This window comes from Nycticebus coucang, chromosome 2, assembly GCF_027406575.1.
Source record: "Nycticebus coucang isolate mNycCou1 chromosome 2, mNycCou1.pri, whole genome shotgun sequence".
NCBI classification, from domain to species: Eukaryota; Metazoa; Chordata; class Mammalia; order Primates; family Lorisidae; genus Nycticebus; species Nycticebus coucang.
Genome location: NC_069781.1, coordinates 28,217,598 through 28,241,476, shown reverse-complemented (window position 1 = coordinate 28,241,476; position 23,879 = coordinate 28,217,598). Strand labels below are relative to the sequence as shown.

The window sequence follows — 23,879 nt, the reverse complement described above, 5'->3', positions numbered from 1 at the left end:
CAACCATGGGGCGGAATCAGCGGAAAAACTCTGGTAACATGAATAACCAGAATAGATCAACCTCCCCCTCCCCAAGGAAAGATATGGCAGATGCAATTGAAGATCCCATTCATAAACAACTGGCTGAGATGTCAGAAATCGAATTCAGAATTTGGATTGCAGACAAGATTAACAAAGTGGAATTAGGAATTCAAGGAGAAATTCAAAAGCTGTCTCAAGAATTTAACGAATTTAAAGACAAAACCACCAAAGACTTAGACACACTGAAGCAAGAATTTGCAGCCCTCAAAGATATGAAAAATACAGTAGAATCCCTCAGCAACAGAATGGAGCAAGCAGAAGAAAGGATTTCTGACATTGAAGATAAAACCTTTGAACGCTCCCAAACTCTCAAAGAGGAAGAGAAATGGAGAGCAAAAACGGATCACTCTCTCCGGGAGCTCTGGGATAATTCAAAGAAGGAGAATATCCGAATCATAGGGGTTCCAGAAACAGATGAAGTGGCCTTGCTGGGCACAGAGGCCCTTCTGTATGAAATTATGAAAGAGAATTTTCCAGACATGCCTAGAGATTCTGAAATTCAGATAGCAGACAGCTTCAGAAACCGAGCACGACTCAACCCCAATAAGACATCCCCCAGGCATATCATAATTAACTTCACTAAAGTTAATATGAAGGAAAAAAATCCTCAAAGCTGCCAGGAGAAAGAAAACCATTACCTTCAAAGAGCAGAATATTAGAATGACTGCCGATCTCTCTGCTGAAACTTTTCAAGCCAGAAGAGGGTGGTCACCGACTTTTAATCTCCTAAAGCAAAATAACTTTCAACCCCGGATCTTGTATCCAGCTAAACTGAGTTTCATTTATGATGGAGAAATTAAATACTTTAATGACATTCATATGTTGAAGAAATTTGCGATAACAAAACCAGCTCTTCAGGATATTCTCAGACCTATCCTCCATAATGACCAACCCAATCCTATACCACAAAAATAAACTCACTCAGAAACTTCGGATCAAACTCCAATTTCCACACTGGCGAAAGGATTAAAAATGCCCACTGGACTTTTGAAAAACTCAATACCCAAAACTTCACCAGACTTATCAATATTCTCCATTAATGTGAACAGCTTAAACTGTCCTCTAAAGAGGCATAGGTTAGCTGATTGTATACAAAAACTCAGGCCAGATATTTGCTGCATACAAGAGTCACATCTTAACTTGAAAGACAAATACAGACTCAGGGTGAAAGGATGGTCGTCCATATTTCAGGCAAATGGTAATCAGAAAAAAGCAGGTGTTGCAATTTTCTTTGCAGATACAATAGGCTTTAAACCAACAAAAGTAAGGAAGGACAAGAATGGTCACTTCATATTTATTAAGGGTAATACTCAATATGATGAGATCTCAATTATTAATATCTATGCACCCAACCAGAATGCACCTCCATTTATAAGAGAAACTCTAACAGACATGAGCAACTTGATTTCCTCCAGCTCCATAATCATCGGAGTTTTCAACACTTCTTTGGCAGTGTTGGATCGATCCTCCAATAAGAAGCTGAGCAAAGAAATCTTAGATTTAAACTTAACCATCCAACATTTGGATTTAGCAGACATCTACAGAACATTTCATCCCAACAAAACTGAATACACATACTTCTCATCAGCCCATGGAACTTACTCCAAAATCGATCACATCTTAGGTCACAAGTCTAACCTCAGTAAATTTAAAGGAATAGAAATTATTCCATGCATCTTCTCGGACCACCATGGAATAAAACTTGAGCTGAGTAACAACAGGAATCTGCATACTCATACAAAAACATGGAAGTTAAATAACCTTATGCTGAATGATAGCTGGGTCAGAGATGAGATTAAGAAAGAAATCACCAATTTTTTGGAACAAAACAACAATGAAGACATGAACTATCAGAACCTCTGGGACACCACAAAGGCAGTTCTAAGAGGGAAATTTATAGCACTACAAGCCTTCCTCAAGAGAACGGAAAGAGAAGAAGTTAACAACTTAATGAGACATCTCAAGCAACTGGAAAATGAAGAACATTCCAACCCCAAACCCAGTAGAAGAAAAGAAATAACCAAAATTAGAGCAGAACTAAATGAAATTGAAAACAAAAGAATAATACAACAGATCAATAAATCAAAAAGCTGGTTTTTCGAAAAGGTCAATAAAATAGATAAACCTTTGGCCAACCTAATCAGGAAAAAAAGAGTAAAATCTCTAATCTCATCAATCAGAAACAACAAAGATGAAATAACAGACTCCTCAGAAATCGAAAAAAATCCTTAATGAATATTACAAGAAACTTTATTCTCAGAAATATGAAAATCTGAAGGAAATTGACCAATACTTGGAAGCACGTCACCTTCAAAGACTTAGCTAGAATCAAGTGGAAATGTTGAACAAGCCCATATCAAGTTCGGAAATAGCATCAACCATACAAAACCTCCCTAAAAAAAAAAGCCCGGGACCAGATGGTTTCACGTCTGGATTCTACCAAACCTTTAAAGAGGAATTAGTACCTATATTACTCAACCTGTTCCAAAAGGTAGAAAAAGAAGGAAGACTAACCAACATGTTCTGTGAAGCAAACATCACCCTGATCCCCAAACCAGGAAAAGACCCAACAAGAAAAGAAAATTATAGACCGATATCACTAATGAATATAGATGTAAAAATATTCAACAAGATCCTAACAAACAGAATCCAGCAACACATTGAACAAATTATACATCATGACCAAGTCGGTTTTATCCCAGGATCTCAAGGCTGGTTCAATATACATAAATCTATAAATGTAATCCAGCACATAAACAAATTAAAAAACAAAGACCATATGATTCTCTCAATCGATGCAGAAAAAGCTTTTGATAATATCCAGCATCCCTTCATGATCAGAACACTCAAGAAAATCGGTTTAGAAGGGACATTTCTTAAACTGATAGAGGCCATCTACAGCAAACCCACAGCCAATATCATATTGAATGGAGTTAAATTAGAATCATTTCCACTCAGATCAGGAACCAGACAAGGCTGCCCATTGTCTCCATTGCTTTTTAACATTGTAATGGAAGTTTTAGCCACTGCAATTAGGGAAGAAAAGGCGATCAAGGGTATCCATATAGGGTCAGAAGAGATCAAACTTTCGCTCTTCGCAGATGATATGATAGTATATCTGGAAAACACTAGGGACTCTACTACAAAACTTTTAGAAGTGATCAAGGAATACAGCTGTGTCTCAGGTTACAAAATCAACATTCATAAATCGGTAGCCTTTATATATACCAACAACAGTCAAGTTGAAAAAACAGTTAAGGACTCTATCCCATTCACAGTAGTGCCAAAGAAGATGAAATATTTGGGAATTTATCTAACAAAGGACGTGAAAGATCTCTATAAAGAGAACTATGAAACTCTAAGAAAAGAAGTAGATGAAAATATTAACAAATGGAAAAACATACTATGCTCATGGCTGGGAAGAATCAATATTGTTAAAATGTCTATACTACCCAAAGCAATATATAATTTCAATGCAATCCCTATTAAAGTTCCACTGTCATACTTTAAAGATCTTGAAAAAACAATACTTCGTTTTATATGGAATCAGAAAAAACCTCGAATAGCCAAGACATTACTCAGAAATAAAAACAAAGCAGGAGGAATTACGTTACCAGATCTCAGACTATACTACAAATCAATAGTGATCAAAACAGCATGGTATTGGCACAAAAACAGACAAGTAGATGTCTGGAACAGAATAGAGAACCAAGAGATGAACCCAGCTACTTACCGTTATTTAATCTTTGACAAGCCAATTAAAAACATTCAGTGGGGAAAAGATTCCCTATTTAACAAATGGTGCTGGGTGAACTGGCTGGCAACCTGTAGAAGACTGAAACTGGACCCACACCTTTCACCATTAACTAAGATAGACTCTCACTGGATCAAAGATTTAAACTTAAGACATGAAACTATAAAAATACTAGAGGAGAGTGCAGGGAAAACCCTTGAAAAAATCGGGCTGGGCGAGTATTTTATGAGGAGGACCCCCCGGGCAATTGAAGCAGCTTCAAAAATACACTACTGGGACTTGATCAAACTTAAAAGCTTCTGCACAGCCAAGAACACAGTAAGTAAAGCAAGCAAACAGCCCTCAGAATGGGAGAACATATTTGCAGGTTATGTCTCTGAGAAAGGTTTAATAACCAGAATCCACAGAGAACTCAAACACATTAGCAAGAATAGAACAAGGGATCCCATCGCAGGCTGGGCAAGGGATTTGAAGAGAAACTTCTCTGAAGAAGACAGGTGCGCGGCCTTCAGACATATGAAAAAATGCTCATCATCTTTAATCATCAGAGAAATGCAAATCAAAACTACTTTGAGATACCATCTAACTCCAGTGAGACTAGCCTATATCACAAAATCCCAAGACCAGATATGTTGGCGCGGATGTGGAGAAAAGGGAACACTTTTGCACTGCTGGTGGGAATGCAAATTAATACATGCCTTTTGGAAAGAGATATGGAGAACACTTAGAGATCTAAAAATAGATCTGCCATTCAATCCTGTAATCCCTCTACTGGGCATATACCCAGAAGACCAAAAAGCACATCATAACAAAGATATTTGTACCAGAATGTTTATTGTAGCTCAATTCATAATTGCTAAGTCATGGAAGAAGCCCAAGTGCCCATCGATCCATGAATGGATTAATAAATTGTGGTACATGTACACCATGGAATATTATGCAGCCTTAAAGAAAGATGGAGACTTTACCTCTTTTATGTTTACATGGATGGAGCTGGAACATATTCTTAGTAAAGTATCTCAAGAATGGAAAAAAAAGTACCCAATGTACTCAGACCTACTATGAAACTAATTTAGGGTTTGCACATGAAAGATATAACCCAGTTACAACCTAAGAATAGGGGGAAAGGGGAAAGGGAGGGGAGGGAGGGGGGAGGTGGGTAGAGGGAAGGGGATTGGTGGGATTACACCAGCAGTGCATCTTAGAAGGGTATATGTGAAACTTGGTAAATGGTCTGTAAATGATGCCCCATGATCATATCAATGTACACAGGTATGATGTAATAAAAAAAAACAAAGAGTACCTGGGAGAAAAACATATTTCTATAATGTTAGGTGGAACCACATGTTGAGGCAGGAGCTTGGGGAGTGGGGAAGCATCCTTGGGAGGCCTCAAAAACAACTCAGAAAACAGAATTGTCATTCTAGGCAGAGATCTGACCATTGGGACAAGGCGGCTTCTAATTACCGTCTCATACATTACCTACAGTCAACAGAGCAGCCTTCCAGCCACTCATCTCCCAGGGGAGAAGCTGCAGGGACTTCTGCCACCAGGAGTTTTGTGAGAAGTACCTCATTCCCCTTCTTTCCACTCACCTGCTTATAGCCCAGAGAATGGCTTGGTCTGAAACCCATGATCCTAACAACTAGCACCCTTTTAAGAAGCCCAGACCTTGCCCTTACTCCCAACTCTATCACTAAACAGCCATAGAATAAACCATGTGACTGTGCAGGAAAGCTGCAGGACATTGATGTGGTTGGTGAAATTCAAATCCATCCCAGCTGGTCCCTTAAGATAGAGGGTGTACACCAAATATGACCACAGGATCTACAAGGTTATTTTAAACTTTTTAGTTACTTATTTATCATTTTTTGGGGGTGGGGGTGGGGAAGATTTTACATAAAAGTATTTTTCTTGTTTTCCTATAAAAAGTTCAGGAGATCTGGATATCCCATATCTCTGTATATTCCTACATGGTGGTAGCTGGCTGGGCTGAGTAGAGGGCACCCCCTTTACCTGGTGTATTATGCTTCTGGTTCGTCACAGACCCTACCATTTCCTATTGTTCCTCTGCCTGGCCCAATTTACTCATTTTAAAGAGATGCCTGGAGTCTGTATGCTGAGTTTGCAAAACTCATGTAAGACTATCCTGGGCTAAAGTAGGGGTAAGGTCAGAGAAAATGACACAGGGGATGGAAAAGGGGTGGGAAGGCTCTAAAAAAAATTACCCTATTTCAAAATGGTTTGGACACTCATTCTCTGTGGGCTACAGCACTTTAGCCTGACCCCAATGTGGACCTTCTCACCTACTGGGTTCACTGCCCAGATCTGCATTTGTGTCAGCCTCATTGGGAAAACACTGGAGGTGTAGGTGGCAACATGCTCTCTCTCTCTCTCATTAGGAAGAGGTCAGGCTGTACATCCATTCCCACGAAACAGTCTGAGAGTTCAAGGATACAGCATCTGGGAAGCAAGGGAACGTTCTTTTCCTGGCCTCATCTCTCCCATCAGCTTCTGCTCCCCAAACCTGTGTCCCCAGGGGCCGTTCACATGTCAAGTGCGGCTTTGGGGAGAAGTGTGTGGAGATGGCACCACATAGCCTCTTTCCCAAGGTTTTCTCCTCAACCCACGAGTATTCCCTGCTATTTTCATGTTGCAGTGAGTTTGTAGGAGTAGAGAGGAAAAAAGTGGATATTGAAGAACATGGATTCTAGAAATATGAGAAAGCAAAACAAGACTGTTACTTATCCTTTCTTTAAAAGTAGGTCATGTTCATATTTGGCATTTGAATGTGAAATCTGATGGGAGTAGTTGGCTTGAGTGGAATAACAGTGAACTGTTGGGGGTTAAGAAGGCCAAAGAACTTGGAGAAAGGATTTGCCTATGGCATTCATGTGGGCATTTGAGTCAGTGATGTGATAATGATATCATGATATTGGCCGAGAGAGGAATTCTGGGTGTGTTAATGAAGGTGGGCCACTGGCAGAGGAGACAGGAAGGAAAGGTCAGGATAGTTTACTTGGTTCAAAGGAAGACACTTAAAAGTTGTATCTGAGAATGGAGGTATAATGAGGAAAGGGGCAACTGGTAGCCAGGAGAATGTCCAGCCTAATTTACTGATCTTTCTAATCACAGAAGGTTTGCTTCTGGAAAACAAAAGTATTCCCAATGAGGGAATAATTTCTAGCTAGTTCTCTAGATTAACCTATAACCCAAAATACAACTTGTGAATAATCAGTTGTGTCACTTATTTTCCCCCAAGCCCTCTGATACTTCCTCAGCTCTCCAAATGAGCACAGTATAGAGTCTCAAGTTCAATCGGTACTGCCAACATCATTTCTTATCTCCCTCCTCATTTCACAGCTCTATTGCAAGCAGCTTAATGTATTTCATAGGTGATGTGTAGAACACAAACAAAGTGGTCCCAGTCCCCAAGGAAAGGACAATGCCATTTGCTGAGGTCAGAATCCTCTAGTGGCACCTGCTCTCTGTTACACTCTGGCTCCCGTGGTGCCACTGCCTTTCATTCGAGCCGTGAGAACCGGGCTTCATGCCTTTCCCTCACCCGCACATTCCGAGTCTGGCATTTTCCTCCACTCTCCTTCCTTTCCCTGCCAACTCCCGCTGCCCTAATCTCATCATTGCTGGTCTAAACTATCCCAGCAGCCCTATAACTAACTTTCCTGCCTCCCATCTTGTGCACCCTAAATCCAACCTCTACACTGAATGTCAAAACCTTGCTAGAGTGACAGGAGAGCCACAGCACACAGCTCAGTGAGACATCCAATGAGGTCTAGCCTCCAAGTAATACCTCCCCTCTCCAACATCACAATATACTGTTCTAATTTCCCAGAGGGGAGAAAAATCTAAACTAGTTTGAAAAATGATAGAACATAAATTGTGATTCCAGATAAAAGCAGCTATGTCAATCATGGAACGTGATTCTATTTGTTCCATTTGTGTTTCGAAATGTTCAAGGAAATAGAAATTGTGAACTAAGACTGTGTCTTGGGTTATGATGGTCTGTATGTGATTTTGGGGTGAAGAGGGGTGTTGCATTTGCTGACTTCAGTTGCCCCTTAGTTAAACTTCCCCATTGCAGGGCATGAGGTTTCATTGCCAGCCTCATCTTTACGCACTTCCTAAAGACCCCTGTACTGTACAACCCCAGGGGGCACCATCACACTGTATTGCATGTAAATGGCACCACTGGAATTGAGTTAAGACTGTGGTACTTCTCTGTGCCTCATACTCCGGCAAAGGCAAATGCTTAAAATATGTAGTCTTCATCCTACTGATTCTTGTTTCATGGTCTTTGATTTTGCTGGTCTGTCTTCCTGGAAAATATTCACTGCTTGTTTTCCAAATTCTTGGACACACAGGCACACAAAGGCATGCCAGAGTGCCTTCATGTGTGTGCGTGTGCACACACACACACACACACACACACATTTCTGTCTCTCCTCTGATTAAAGGCTATTCGTTCTCAAAGACACAGCCTAGGCCTCAGCACCTCCAGTAAGCTTTTCCTATTTCTCTACTCACCCACACCTTTGCATCACTTACAACCTTGTTTTGTAATTTTGATTATACACATGTCTTTCCCCACTAGACCTTGAGCTCCTTAAGCAAGACACCACGTCTTATGCATCGTTGCAGTTCTGGTTCCTACTACAGGCCCTGATATGCTTTTTACTTTAACCCCATGTTAATATCCCTTCTGCAGTTCAGATTTCCTACCATAAGACTGACCCATTCCCAGGATAACTGAGAGTAGGACCATGTACTTCCTTCACCAGCTGCCCTGCAATGCAGAAACTTAACTAAGGGGCAAGTGAAGTCAGCAGACCTGAGCCCCTCCTCACCCCCTCACCTACAGGAATATGATTTGATCCTGCAGAATTCTGAAAGACATGCAACATAATACTTGGTCCTAAATATATCCTCAAGGTCTAGATTAATTGAGTATTAATGCCATAGGTGGAACATTGACCATCTAGACCAGGTTGTATTTCCTCAAGTGTATTCTTCCTTTTCATTATTTTCTTTGGCATTAAAGGAAGAGAAGACAGATTTGCACACTTTTCCTGTATATCTTGTGTGTGTGCTCGTGTGTGTGTGTTGGTCATCTTTCTGATCCCTTAGATAGCAACATATACACACAAACAAATATTACTACACAGACACAGAAGGTACTTAGAGCAAGAAACATTTCTACAGAAACCACCAAACCGTAAAAACTTCCATCTGATTCAAGACATGTCCAAGAAAGTATAACTTCTTGGTGTCTTACTCAAGAGGAATTTTTTCCTTATTTTATTCAACCAATATTGACTGAGATCCTACTATGTGCTAGCTGCTGTTGTAGAGGACATGTATAGATCAGAAAAATGAATCCCTGCACCACAGGGCTTACATTCTTGTGGGTACTTGATCATATTTGTAAAAGATGTTCTACTCACATTTTTTCCTGGAGCAAAATAATGTTCTGCATCAAGAAAAAACCAAGATTTCCCACTCTCAGAAGGGGATACATTGTTTTAAATTGCTCTTATATTATTCCCTTCTAAAATAATTGAGAATAATTGAGAATTCTTAGCCAGAATTGCTTTCTATACTGACATTTAATATTGTATTAGAAGATGCGAGTATTTAATGATGATATACACAACCCTCCCTTTAAAGCGATGCCACCAAGCAACTAAATAGCTTCTCTCTTTTCATTCAGCATAGCAGAGCTGATAGGATTATACTAAATTAAGTTTTAATAGGCTTCTATCAATTCAATTTCATCAATGTCTTCTGACTCTCAGCTTAACCAATGTGCAGCTCATCTGAGTGGTACTGACACCGTTTCTAGTGTGTGGCTAAGGAGTAGATATTTTTCTCAGCAAAGTCCCCTTGCTGAGTCCATGGTGTCACTGGATTATCTCTGAGAGGTCATTGTTCATCTTCCATCATAGGTCAGACTTGGCAGTGGTGAAATAAATGTTCTTGCTACATCTGTACACACATAATCATGGGCTGTTCTGAACACATACGTCATTTTGTGGGTGGGTGAGTGAATTCTAAAAACAAAAAACAAATAGGTCTTTTCAGCTTTCTGAGCTAGAAGAAAACAATAAGTGTGCTTCAACAAGTTCAACAAGAAGGATGATCATAGGTCAGTTGTAGAAATCTGTGTTGGCAGTTGAACTAAGTAAGCCTGAGAATCCTTCCCAGGATCAATTGACTATGATCCCAAGAACCATCCATGAACTGGAAGCCATTGCTATTTGTATCTGGTCTAAGCGCCTCATAAACCTGCATAGAAATCAATAGAAAGACCATGCAGTAGAGAGATCAACTTCGCCCAGGTTTAATCAAATAAAAGAGTATTTGCATTTTCCCACCATCCTTCCTGTCCTCATCGATAGGCTACTTTTACCCAGCATCAGTAGAATTACAAGAAACTATTTGAGGTGATATATTTCAGAGAGAACTTATTAGTGGTAGAAGAAGATTAAAACACGGAGGTTCATAGTGGCTCCATGATATTAGCTCCAGCCCCATAGCTAAGTGAGAAATCTGCAGAGCAGAAAAACTGTAAATTATTTAATTACCAATCTCACCCCATTCCCACTGCCACTGCCGTATGTACAGCTTTAGACAAATAACCACCTAGCTTCAGTTAGGGATGTTTCTCTCTTACATGTTTCTAACAGTAATATTATTTACATGGTAATACCAAAAGGTAAAGCAGTGCATATTATAAAATACAAAAAGTACAGAAAGCGCCATAGGACGTAATACTTTACATTGTAGGAGCACAATTGAAATCCAGTAATGCCAAGTGGATGAGATGACTGCTTGTGTTATTATTTTAATTATCAATCCAATGACTTACTTTTAATTTGTTAACATATTAGAATGCAGTGTTGAACTTGATAGTGATGATGCTTGCTTTTATTCACTCCATGTAGACTTTTTTTTTTTTGACATAACACGTGTCCCCCCAGGTGGAGTGCAGTGCGGTCATCATAGCTCACTGCAACCTCAAACTCTTGGGCTCAAGTGACCCTCCTGCCCTCTTGCCTTAGCCTCCTGAGTAACTAGGACTACAGGTGTGCACCAGATGCCTGTCGTATTCTTTCTTCCTTCCTTCCTCCCTCCAAACCCCTCTCCTCTCTTTCCCTCCTCTTCCCTCTTCTTCTCTCCCTTCCTTCCTTCCTTCCTTCTTTCCTTCTTTCCTTGATGGGATCTTGCCCTTGCTCAGGCTAATCTCAAACTCCTGAGATCAAGTGATCCTCTCACCTCAGCCTGGCAGAGTTTTAGGATTACAGGTGTGAACCACCGAGCCCCACCTAAACATTTAAAATTATAGTAATATCTCCATTCATTCAGTACTGACAAGGAACCAGAGTGTCATGTGAACTCTGAATACATGTTTCCAACAACTACATTTTAGCCCAGCCAAAATAGAAACCTAATTAAATTAAAACCAGATTAAAAGCTTCATCTGAATAGAAAATTTTGAAAGCCTATTTAGTCTTAAACACAGGTGCTAACCGTCATCACCCTTGATGTTCTCAGGAGCTTCTGTGACAGGTAGGGCTGTGTCTACCTTCGCTGTGACGTTTTGGTGGTGGTTCTTGACCTGTGCTTATTTGCAACACTTGTAGCTGTTGCTGCCTGAAGTAACACTTTTCCTAATTTTCTCTAGCCCCTTCTCATTATGTTTGTATTTTTAATAAACAAGAAAACAATTTAAAACATACTAAGTGTTAGATCTAGTTATATTTAGATCTCTCTCATGCATAGTCTTTCTATTGCTTTCTACGCAGGTTTATGAGGTGCTTTGGTTTGAATCGGGCAACGCTGAGATCCTGACGGGAGGTACGACCCCCATTCTCTATCCTTGACACTCCCCAAGCCATAGTTCTGCTATAATCTCAGGTCCCTAAATCCCACCTGTGGTTCCCAATTTAAGAATTCCTGTTCCAAATTTCATACATTCTACTTATATACAATCCTGGGGGTTTTGTCTGAGAGGCAGCACATTCGTTTTCAGGTTGGGAGGTTGGAGACTTTGGTGCTTATTAGAGCTACTATTTGTTAAGTGATATGCACTTAATACATATTATATTTAATTTTTAAAACCTCTAAAGATAGGTAATACTAGCCTCATTTTATAGGTGAGTAAACCTGATACTTAAGTAATGGGTCAAAGATCGCAAAGCTTATCAATAAAGAGCTGGAGTTTTAACAAAAATCTGTTTGACCCTAAGGCCTGTGATTTTTTCCTATAGTTAACATAGCAGAAGATGTATTTATTATTCTTAAGAAATTTATTCTTATTTTTTATTGCATTTAAAAATTATAATAGTCTACCAACTCTAAAAAATGTAGGATGTAGCTACAATCAATTTGATCTTTATCTTAAAGTTAAGAAATAACCATTGGAAGGGTGCAGGCAAGGGGATGATGTGCTTAGATTTGTGTCATTGGAAGATTGCTCTGGTTGCAGGATTGATGTGTTGGTATAGAATGTGACTAGAGGTGAGGAGGCCAAGACGGAGGCTGTTTTAGCAATAGCAGTGGGGTTGGACAGAAGTGAATGGGCTCCATGGCTATCCAGGAGATTGCCTGGATAAGTCTTGTTGATTGACTGAATATGGGAGCTCAGCATAGTGGGGAATCAGGGCAGATGCCCAGGTTTCTGTGAGGCCCCTCATAGCCTTTTTGTTATCAGGATGGGCTGTGACAAAGCCTTATGAGGAGGTTTAAAGGTGACAATGATGAGTGAATCTTGGGCATATTGGGTTTGAAATATTTGTGAAGATGTTACAATGGCCTTTGGATATTCAGTTTCAAACATTAGGGAATCAATATGAGCTACGGACTTACTTTTGGAAGTCAGCACCATATAGGTGGTTAAATAAAGCTATAGAAGTAGATGGAATTTTTCAAGAAGGGTAAGAAGTGGAAAGAGTTGAGGCTAGGATCCCACAGAACACCGAGATTTAAGAGACAAGTAGCAGGCAGAGAGGGTAGCTGGACTTGTGGTATTGTAGTGTCACAGAAGACGGTGTTTTAAACTGTAAGGAATGACCCTAAGTATTTATTTCAAAAAAAATGAAAACATTTATTCCTAAAAAGATCTGTACATGAACTTATATCACTTTTATTTTGTACTTGCCACAAACTGGAAACAACTTATATATCCATCAAATGGTGAATGGATAAAGAAATCGTGGTACATCTATATGATGGAATCCTACTCAGCAATGAAAAAAGAAGGCCCTACCTATAGAAACACAACATGGATCTCAAAGGAGTTTGGAAAGTGAAAGAAACCAAACACAAAGGGCTAAATATTGTCTGATTCCATTTTTCTGACATTCTGGAAAAAAGCGAAACCATCAGGACAGAAGTCAGATCAGTGGTTGCCAGAAACTGGCAACTGTTGAATTGTTGAACTGTTCGGGGTGATGGTAATGTATCTTGACTATGGTGGCTGCATGGCTGTACAATGTATCTACACTTACAGACTTGTGGACCTAAAAAGGGTGAATTCTACTGCGTGTAAATTATGCCTCAATAAAGCCAACTTGAAGTAAAACAAAAACTAAAAGAGGCAGGTCAAAATGTCAAACACTGGGTATAAATCACACAAGAGGACTGAGACAGGCCCACTGCATTCTGCACTGGACTTTATAGTGCACATTGTCAGTTGCATGTGGGAGACAGAAGCCTGAATGCGAAGCATCAAGGAGGAAGGCAACGATTGCTGCTTGTTCCCCAGCACTCACTTCCAGTCCCTCTTTCACGGAAGTGAAGCCCTCTATGTTTGGGTAGACTCATGACCATACAGATAACCAGGTGAACAAGTTCTGGCCAAAGAGATATAAGTGGAAGTGTCCTGAGGCAGCTTCTGGAGCCTTCCTTAGGAGACAGCTGGCATGCTTTCTTTGCCTCTTCTTGATGACTGGAACACAGACATGATGGCTGGAGCTGCAGCAGTCAACTTGGACCATGAAGTGACTTTAGGAAGGGAGACCACATATGATAGAGCAGTATTTTGAAGAAGCCTGTGTCTTTTTGTTCTTTAAGGAGCAAAGCCACTAACCTGACCCAGGAGTGATTATCTCTAAACTGTTTAAGAGGTAGAAAAGCTGTTTAATCCTCTTAATTACCCACACCTGAACTTAATGCTGCACACTACAGAGAGCAGATAGGAAGAGAGGATGTGGAGATGGTGAGCATGCACAACCCCCTCAAGACTATGAAGGCAAGAGTATAAAGATAGGATGGACCAGGACGTGGTTTGAGGGAGAGTTCTAGATTCTCTGTGAAGGGAAACCTGCAGTTGATCCAGAATCTCCTTCCACAGCTCTGTGAATGGGCTTGACTTTGTGGCTTACTCTCCAGGGGAAGGGAGGGGGCATGAATCCACTAGGCACAGTTTGCTCTGGTTTCCTTCCAGCCCCTGATGTGTCCTGCTCTTTCCCAACTAGAGCCACCAGGCAGGAATGCCCTCCCCTTCACTCATGTGGCCTCTGCTCTCTTAGCCAGTTTCTCAGGAAAGCCTTCCCTGAGCAACCTACCCAAGCAGGTCCACTTCCTTTTTTATTCTCCATAAATTGGGGTAAATTAAAAAAAACCCAATTTTATAAAGATATACTTCGTAGGCCTTAAAATTTTATTCACAGAATTGCACGATCACCACCACAAATTAATTTTGGAACATTCATCTCAGTATCTGATCATTTTTACTTATTGTTTTTTATAGCAATATTTTCAGCCTGCAATGATACATATATATTTTTTATTTCTGTGCATTGCCTTTATGCTTTAACCTGCGAGCTCCTCCGGAGCGGGAAGTGTGATGGCTATGCCTGTGTTCTGCGCTGCATCCTCAGCACCCAGCAGACAGACTTGCTGGGGACCTGGGCGAAAGACCCAAGGAAAGCCTAAAGCTGACCGGGCTACGCTTCATTGCAGCGGGCGCAGAACACCTGGACGGGAACCAGGTCCCCGTTCTGGAAACCGTCAGGGGTGGAGGATTCTCAGAGGGGCTGGAGGCAGGGAAATGTATACCCCAGGGGCCTTATGGCCGTTGGGTGGAGCAGTGGTAATTTGGAAGACCGTATACAATATATCTATTGTTTTCAAAGGTCAGACCAGGGAAGGTATCACCGGACAACGTCTTCTTGGCAGGCAGTAATACGCAGAATACCGACTGAAACGGTAAAAAGGGCGTGGGGTCGCCAAAGTGGCGAAACACCGCATTGAGGCGCCGCAACGCAGCCGGAGTTCTCTTCGGGGAAACTGAGACCCACGCCGGCTGGGCTGGCACAATGGCGTTTCGGAACCCATGCCCAGCCCACTGGGGGCAGTCCTTGCTATTTGCACAGGCCAGACGCTTCTTGCAACTTCCAAACGCCAAGAGCTTCCACCTTGCCAATGACTCAACCATTTCCCTATGGCCTCTGGGCTGCGCCACCCGCCGCAGCCTCCCCTTTCCCCCTCCCGCCGTGAGTCCCAGGGGAGCCGCCGGCGCACCTGGTGCCTTGGGGGCTCTGAGCGCTGGTGGCCACATCGCCCCGGCGCGCAGCTGCCAGCGCGGGTCCTCCCCGAAACCCTTCCGTGGAGTGGCTTGTCTAGCGCCCGGCGAGCAACACTATCCAATTGCTTCCCGTTTTACTCGCAGGCTGGGAGCGAGAGAGCCTGAGCGTTCCCTTTCTGCCCTCCAGGGAGGAGGGGTGCGGGCGGGGAGGGAGACGACTGCCAGCTCCACCTCGCGCGCGGCTCGGCACAGGCAAGCAGCGCCAGCGAGCCCCGCAGCAGCGCGCCCGGCCGCCGAGCCCCGCCACGGAGTGAGTATCCCAGCGCCGCGCCACTGGCTGCCCTCGGCATGTTGCCATGGCGACTGCGGCGGCAGGCGGCTCCGGCTCGGGTCTGGTCCAGGATGGGTGTTTAATTTCAGCCCAGTGTGTATGCTGGGCGTTTCTATAGCAGCAGCCGCGCTGGTGGCAGGGGCAGGGGGTGGCAGCCGGGCTGGAGTGGTCTCGTGCGGCTGCCCCTTGGCCAAAAGGGCCTGCAGAGTGGGATGACGTGCTTGCGGAGCAAGGCACGGTCTAGGCTTCCCCATCCCTGCCCCAACCTTCTGCCTCGCTTCTCCGGGCATTGGCTGCAATGGCCACTACCTCCGATCCCTAACCGTGTCAGCATTACTGGACTGCAGTTAGAAAAAAAGGCGGGGTGGGGGGGGAGGTGTCACTGCGGATGGGGAGCAAACGTGGTTCGGTGTGAAGCGTGTAATGGAAGGATGATGAGTCAGTGGGTAATATGAGCCAGGGCTGCAACGACCTGGCTACTAGAAACCATCAGAGGACCCAAAAGAATTGATTTGTTCCTGGGGTAATGGAGAGAGGAGAGAGAAACGTGCCAGCGGCAGCGAGGGGTTCAATTACAACGTTTGGCACTGTGGGCAGGGCAAGGGAGGGGCGGGGAGAGGCGTTCACCAGGACGGACGCAGGAGGGGGTTCCGAGGGGGTCCCATCTAGGTCTCCTCTCTGTTTTTGCATCCCCGCATTGCTTTTTGGTCACTCTTTCAGGCGGCTGCCGCAGCAGGGCCACGCTGACGGTGACAGCCAACCGGTCCACTCTCCTGGTCAGCTTCGCGTCCTCTTGTTCTTTTCCCACAGATGCTCCCTGACACTGAGGCCGTATGAAATTATACTTAAAGTTAGAAATCATGTCATGTTTTCAGATATCAGGACTTTCATGCCAAGCCCAATAAACCCTAAATGCAGCCTTTGTCCTTCTGCACATCTAATGATGTAGATGTCATTTAATCCTCCCAGACAAGGCTGCCAAAGCACAAGGAGAGGGGGTGTGGCATTTTAGGAGTGAGGGGTCATGGATTTCAGGCCCTGCCTGGACTCTGTCGGTGCTGCTGAGTTCCTATACCGGTAACATAATGTCTCTGAGCCTCAGTTTCCCTACTTCTCCCACGAAGTCAAAGATATTCCTTACTCACTTTTAAGTGTTTTTGAGAGGATCCAATAATATTTCTATCACTTCTGTAGGGCTTTTTAAATTGGAAGGTGTGTACAATTTTAAGAAACTAGTGTTGTGATTAAGAGGTGGGCTCTGGAGTCAGATTGGGTTGGAGTCTTTTGACGCTATGTTGAATGATGTTCATCTCTCTGGGCCTCATTTTCCTGATCTGGAAAATGGGAATTATTATAGTTACTATTTCACGTGCTTTTGGGGAAGATTAAAGAAGTTATACATTAAGTTGATGCACATATATCACATTCTTAAAACAGAGCATGAACACAAAGTATGCTCAATAAATATCGTCTGTTATCTGTAAGTATTATCTATTGTTTATTATTGTTCCTACAGTCTCTGGCATTCTGTGCATTCTCAGATTGGAACCAAGCTTTTCAGTGGTGGTGGTTGTTAATTTATAAAGAAATTCAATTCGTGAAGTGCCACTGAGAGTAATAGAATCCTGAGATGCCATTGTAGATGTGGAGAATCACCCAGAACCACGGCAGGCCTGGCCAGACAGCACAGGAACTGGGCAGCTTGACTTCTGGCATGCTCTGTTCTCGTCCCTTGTTGTCATTTTCTTAGACCTGGAGACTGTCCTTTTCACGAGATTGAACACAGATCAAGTTGTCTCACTGTGTAGGAGTTAAAGGATAACTTGGTTGTTTGCTAGGGCAGTAACTCTCATCTGTAGTCTCTCACATGAATGATCTAATGTATAATGCATTCCTACCAGACTTAGCACTGGGTGCTCAGTAACTATGGAACAGCATGCTGGATTTCTAAGTTTATAATCCAGATCTTTCTTCCACTCCCTCTTGGTCTTCCAGCTACAAGTTTTGTGCCACGTGTATTTACCTCACACCTGAAACTCTTTGTCACAAGGACCTTCCTTATCACGCTCTTCCTTTCCTTCTATAGGATCCAGATTGCTGCCTCCACCGGCCTCCTTCTCCCCTGATCAACCTTGGCTTTCCTGTTCCTGTGTGACATTCCAAAGTTCTCCTCCCATTCCATTCCACGTAACCTCCCTATTTCCGAATGTCTATTTGTTCTCTGCTGCACTTCCCTTGCTTCCTTAATATAATTCGCTTTTTCATTCCTTTTTTCTCCTTTTTCTATTTTTCCTTGTGTCTCACAAAAATTCCCTTGTGCCAAATACTGTCCTTCTCCTCAATTTAAAGTCTCTTCAAAATGTCATCGTAGGTAGGACAACCTGCTTTGAATATGAGTGAAACAGGCACTCAAGTTCTTTGCTTACTGTGACCAACTTATGGTTATAAAATATTAATGAAAAGAGTGAGTAAAATTCACTTCTTTTATGTTTTAATTTAACCTACAAATATTTGTTGAGATTAGCACTGGTCAACAAAACAGTCATGATTCTCATCATCTGATGAGTGATAGATGTTAAATTAGCAAACACAGGTCAATGAACATATAATACAAAGTGCAACATGCCATGAAGAGAAAGAACACAGAGAAAGTGACAGAAGAGGACATAGATTAAATTAGGGTGTTAGAGAAGCTTCTCTGAGAGACAGATGTTTAATGAGGGATCTAAAAGATGATTAGGAATTGGCCAGTTGAGAAGTGGGCCAGAGAAGCATTCTGGCCTGAGAAGGCAGCATGTGCTAAGGCCCTGAGGCAGGAAACACCACTGGCAAGTTGGAAGAATTGGTAGTGTGGCTGGTGCTTTGGGAAAGAAGGAGCGACAGTCCAGAGATGGGGATGAGTAAGAAGGCCAGGGTAATCACGGAGTACCAGATAGTTCCTGCAAGGACTTTGGATTTTATCCTGAGTGCATCAGAGGGCCAGAAGAGATTTATACATGGGCATAATGACATCATTTATGTTCTAAAACTTAAAAGATAGAAACTTCAAAAACAAACAAAAAAACTGTAAAACTATCTTTCTTCCTGAAGGCATTCAAGACAGATAACATATAAAATGGGTTAGCTGAACATCAGGAAGCTATAAACATCTGCACCAGGAGAAGGATATGATCAATTTTAAAAACCAGTATGTCCATATCTGATGGTCTTCAGTAAGCCAATGTTACCAATTTAAGATGAAACCGAGTGAAAATAAAGACACATCATCATTTATGAGAGAACACTTTTGGTTTAAGTAAAATTAAGAGCTTCTTAGTTTGAATAAGAACAAAAACCTAGATAATAAGAAAAGAGGGTGCAAAATCATTGAATTTAAATTTTTCTTAATGCAGTGTTCCGTACAGGATTATAGGATAGAGGCCACTTACTATTAGGAAGCTAGAAGGCAGTAATGCTGTTGTGTTCTGTACTGTGTCAGCATCCCAGTACAGGACATGAAATACCAGATAGTGGAAGGGTTGGGTATGAGATCGATATGTTTATGGGAATGCTCTTCAGCTCTTGCAGGTACTAATTTGACACCACACCTACAGACTTTGACTTACACTTGAATAGTCTTCAAAACAGCATGGGATCAAAAAAGCACAGAGAACTGAACACATGAACTCTTTAAATTGTTGCCATTCCTTAAGTACGGGGGTTCTGACAGTGTTGGTAGCAGCCTCAGCACAGAAGTGGCATTCCTCATTACCCATGGGACACCTGTTGACACCTGTTCTAGAAATGGACTTAAGCTCAGGACAAGTTGAAAGCATCCGGAAGAGATCATAAAATATCTAAAGTTTGATTTTGCAAATGACTGTATGTAGGTTCACGAAATGGTAAGTGTGATAGGGACAATGAGTGAACAGATAATAACGTCAGGTCCTTAATGTAGCCCCTCATTCATTTATGTAGTCATCCAACTATTTAGTAAATATGTACTGAATATTTTCTATGTACTAAGCATTGTCATAGGTCCTTAGGATAAATGGTGAACAAAAACATCTCTGACCCCGTTTACAGGGAGTTTACAGTTTAGTTTACATGGGACGTTGGGTGCTGTGTGACATTGAACTTTTTTTATTTTATTTTTTTTGCTAAACCAGTCCTATTCAGAAATGAGTAAGGCTTTTAGAAGCTAATTTTATGATGAAAGTAATGTATCCTTTTAAAAAACAATTTGAATATTTAAACCTTCTCACTTTGCATTTTCTCTCTCAAATCTCAGTCCTTAGAGATGAACAGTCTGGAAATCTCCCCTCAGGTATTTTCCATGCAAACATCATAGAGTTGGAAACATATACTTGTTTATATAGGTTTAAATATTTCTTCTACATAAATGAAATCATACCACATATGTTTTTCTGAAGCTCGCTTTTTCACTTCATATTATAGTATGCATAATTTTGCAGATCAATATACACATCTTCATTTGCTTTTACAAAGTGTTAGTATTTACTTTTGGAATATAGTTAAGCAGGTCTCTTTATAGCGGTTTGGGCTTGCTTCCACTTTTTGTTATTATAGGCAATGCTACAATATCCTTGTGCACGTTGCAAATGAATCTCTATACTTTTTTTTTTATTAAGTCATAACTGTGTACATTCATGCGATCATGGGGCACCATACTGGTTTTATAGACCATTTGACACATTTTTTTTTTTTTATTGTTGGGGATTCATTGAGGGTACAATAAGCCAGGATACATTGATTGCAATTGTTAGGCAAAGTCCCTCTTGCAATCATGTCTTGCCCCCATAAAGTGTGACACACACCAAGGCCCCACCTCCCTCCCTCCATCCCTCTTTCTGCTTTTCCTCCCCCCCCCATAACCTTAATTGTCATTAATTGTCCTCATATCAAAATTGAGTACATAGGATTCATGCTTCTCCATTCTTGTGATGCTTTACTAAGAATAATGTCTTCCACTTCCATCCAGGTTAATATGAAGGATGTAAAGTCTCCATTTTTTTAAATAGCTGAATAGTATTCCATGGGATACATATACCACAGTTTGTTAATCCATTCCTGGATTGGTGGGCATTTAGGCTGTTTCCACATTTTGGCGATTGTAAATCGAGCTGCAATAAACAGTCTAGTACAAGTGTCCTTATGATAAAAGGATTTTTTTCCTTCTGGGTAGATGCCCAGTAATGGGATTGCAGGATCAAATGGGAGGTCTAGCTTGAGTGCTTTGAGGTTTCTCCATACTTCCTTCCAGAAAGGTTGTAGTAGTTTGCAGTCCCACCAGCAGTGTAAAAGTGTTCCCTTCTCTCCACATCCACGCCAGCATCTGCAGTTTTGAGATTTTGTGATGTGGGCCATTCTCACTGGGGTTAGATGATATCTCAGGGAAGTTTTGATTTGCATTTCTCTAATATATAGAGGTAATGAACATTTTTTCATGTTTTTGTTAGCCATTCGTCTGTCATCTTTAGAGAAGGTTCTATTCATGTCTCTTGCCCATTGATATATGGGATTTTTGGCTTTTTTCATGTGGATTAATTTGAGTTCTCTACATATCCTAGTTATCAAGCTTTTGTCTGATTGAAAATAGGCAAATATCCTTTCCCATTTTGTAGGTTGTCTCTTTGCTTTGGTTATTGTCTCCTTAGCTGTACAGAACCTTTTCAGTTTAATGAAGTCTCATTTGATTATTTTTGTTGTTGTAATTGCCATGGCAGTCTTCTTCATGAAGTGTTTCCCCAAGCCAATATCTTCCAGTGTTTTTCCTATGCTTTCTTTGAGGATTTTTATTGTTTCATGCCTTAAATTTAAGTCCTTTATCCATCTTGAATCAATTTTTGTGAGTGGGGAAAGGTGTGGGTCCAGTTTCAGTCTTTTACATGTAGACATCCACTTCTCCCAACACTATTTATTGAATAGGGAGTCTTTCCCCCAAGGTATGTTCTTGTTTGGTTTATGGAAGATTAAGTGGTTGTAAGATGTTAGTTTCATTTCTTGGTTTTCAATTCGATTCCAAGTGTCTATGTCTCTGTTTTTGTACCAGTACCATGCTGTCTTGAACACTATGGCTTTGTAGTACAGCCTAAAATCTGGTATGCTGATGCCCCCAATTTTATTTTTATTACTAAGAACTGCCTTAGCTATACGGGGTTTTTTCCAGTTCCATACAAAACGCAGAATCATTTTCTCCAAATCTTGAAAGTAGAATGTTGATATTTTAATAGGAATGGCATTGAATAGGTAGATTGCTTTGGGAAGTATAGACATTTTAACAATGTTGATTCTTCCCGTCCATGAGTATGGTATGTTCTTCCATTTGTTAATATCCTCTGCTATTTCCTTTCTGAGGATTTCATAATTTTCTTTATAGAGGTCCTTCACCTCCTTCGTTAGGTATATTCCTAGGTATTTCATTTTCTTTAAAACTATGGTGAAGGGAGTTGTGTCCTTAATTAGCTTCTCATCTTGACTGTTATTGGTGTATACAAAGGCTACTGATTTGTGGACATTGATTTTATATCCTGAAACATTACTGTATTTTTTGATGACTTCTAGGAGTCTTGTGGTTGAGTCTTTGGGGTTCTCTAAGTATAAGATCATGTCGTCAGCAAAGAGGGAGAGTTTGACCTCCTCTGCTCCCATTTGGATTCCCTTTATTTCCTTGTCTTGCCTAATTGTATTGGCTAGAACTTCCAGCACCATGTTGAATAATAAAGGTGACAGAGGACAACCTTGTCTGATTTCAGTTCTAAGAGGAAAAGCTTTCAGTTTTACTCCTTTCAGTAAAATACTAGTATAGTAATAAGCTCTTCCTTGAAGGTTTGATAGAATTCTGGTGTGAAGCCATCTGGACCAAGGCATTTTTTGTTTGGAAGATTTTTTATTGTTTCTTTGATCTCAGTGCTTGAAATTGGTCTGTTCAGGAGCTCTGTTTCTTCCTGGCTGAGTCTAGGGAGAGGGTGTGATTCCAAATATTGATCCATTTCCTTCACATTGTCAAATTTCTGGGCATAGAGTTTCTGGTAGTATTCAGAGATGATCTCTTGTATCTCTGTGGGATCAGTTGTTATTTCCCCTTTATCATTTCTGATTGAGGTTACTAGAGATTTTACTTTTCTATTTCTCATTAGTTTGGCGAATGGTTTATCTATTTTATTTATTTTTTCAAAAAACCAACTCCTTGTTTCATTAATTTTCTGAATGATTCTTTTGTTTTCAATTTCATTGATCTCTGATTTGATTTTGGATATTTCTTTTCTTCTACTGAGTTTAGGCTTCGATTGTTCTCCTTTTTCCAATTCCATAAGATGGCTTGTGCGATTGTTGATGCGCTCTCTTTCTGTTTTTCGAATGTAAGCATCTAAAGCAATGAATTTTCCTCTCAAAATTGCTTTTGCAGTATCCCACAGATTTTGGTAGCTTGTGTCTTCATTGTTGTTTTGCTCAAGGAAGTTAATGATTTCCTGTTTTATTTCTTCCTGCACCCATCTGTTATTCAACAGAAGATTGTTTAATTTCCATGCCTTTGTGTGGGGTCGAGCATTTTTGTTAGAGTTGAGTTCCACCTTTAGTGCCTTATGGTCTGAGAAGATACAAGGTAAAATTTCAATTCTGTTGATTCTGTTGATATTTGTTTTGTGTCCCAGGATATGATCAATTTTGGAGACTGTTCCATGGGGTGATGAGAAGAATGTATATTCTTTATCTTTGGGGTGGAGAATTCTATATGTGTCTATCAAGTACAGTTGTTCTAGGGTCTCATTTAAATCTCTTATATCTTTGTTCAATTTCTGTTTAGAGGATCTGTCCAGCTCTGTAAGAGGAGTGTTAAAGTCCCCTGTCATTATGGTATTATCAGATGTCATATTGCTCAGACTGAGTAAGGTCTGTTTCTAGAATCTGGGAGCATTTAAATTGGGTGCATAAATATTTAGAATTGAAACATCTTCTTGTTGTATTTTTCCCTTGACCAATATAAAGTGACCATCTTTGTCTTTTTTTACATTAGTTGCTTTAAATCCACATGTATCTGAAAATAAGATTGCAACTCCTCTTTTCTTCTGAATTCCATTTGCCTGAAAAATTGTCTTCCAACCCTTGACTCGGAGCTTGAATTTGTCTTTTGAAGCCAGGTGTGTTTCTTGCAGACAGCAAAT

General features: G+C 41.1%; 1 protein-coding gene across 1 annotated transcript in view; it reads left to right on the top strand.

The window, feature by feature from the left end:
- The first annotated feature begins 15,653 nt into the window (after positions 1-15,653).
- PALM2AKAP2 (PALM2 and AKAP2 fusion) overlaps positions 15,654-23,879 on the top strand; it is a 524,781-nt gene continuing 516,555 nt past the window's right edge. Inside the window, exon 1 of the mRNA XM_053566186.1 lies at positions 15,654-15,693. The gene's annotated coding sequence lies outside the window, so the exon portion shown is untranslated. The remainder of the gene's footprint in view (positions 15,694-23,879) is intronic.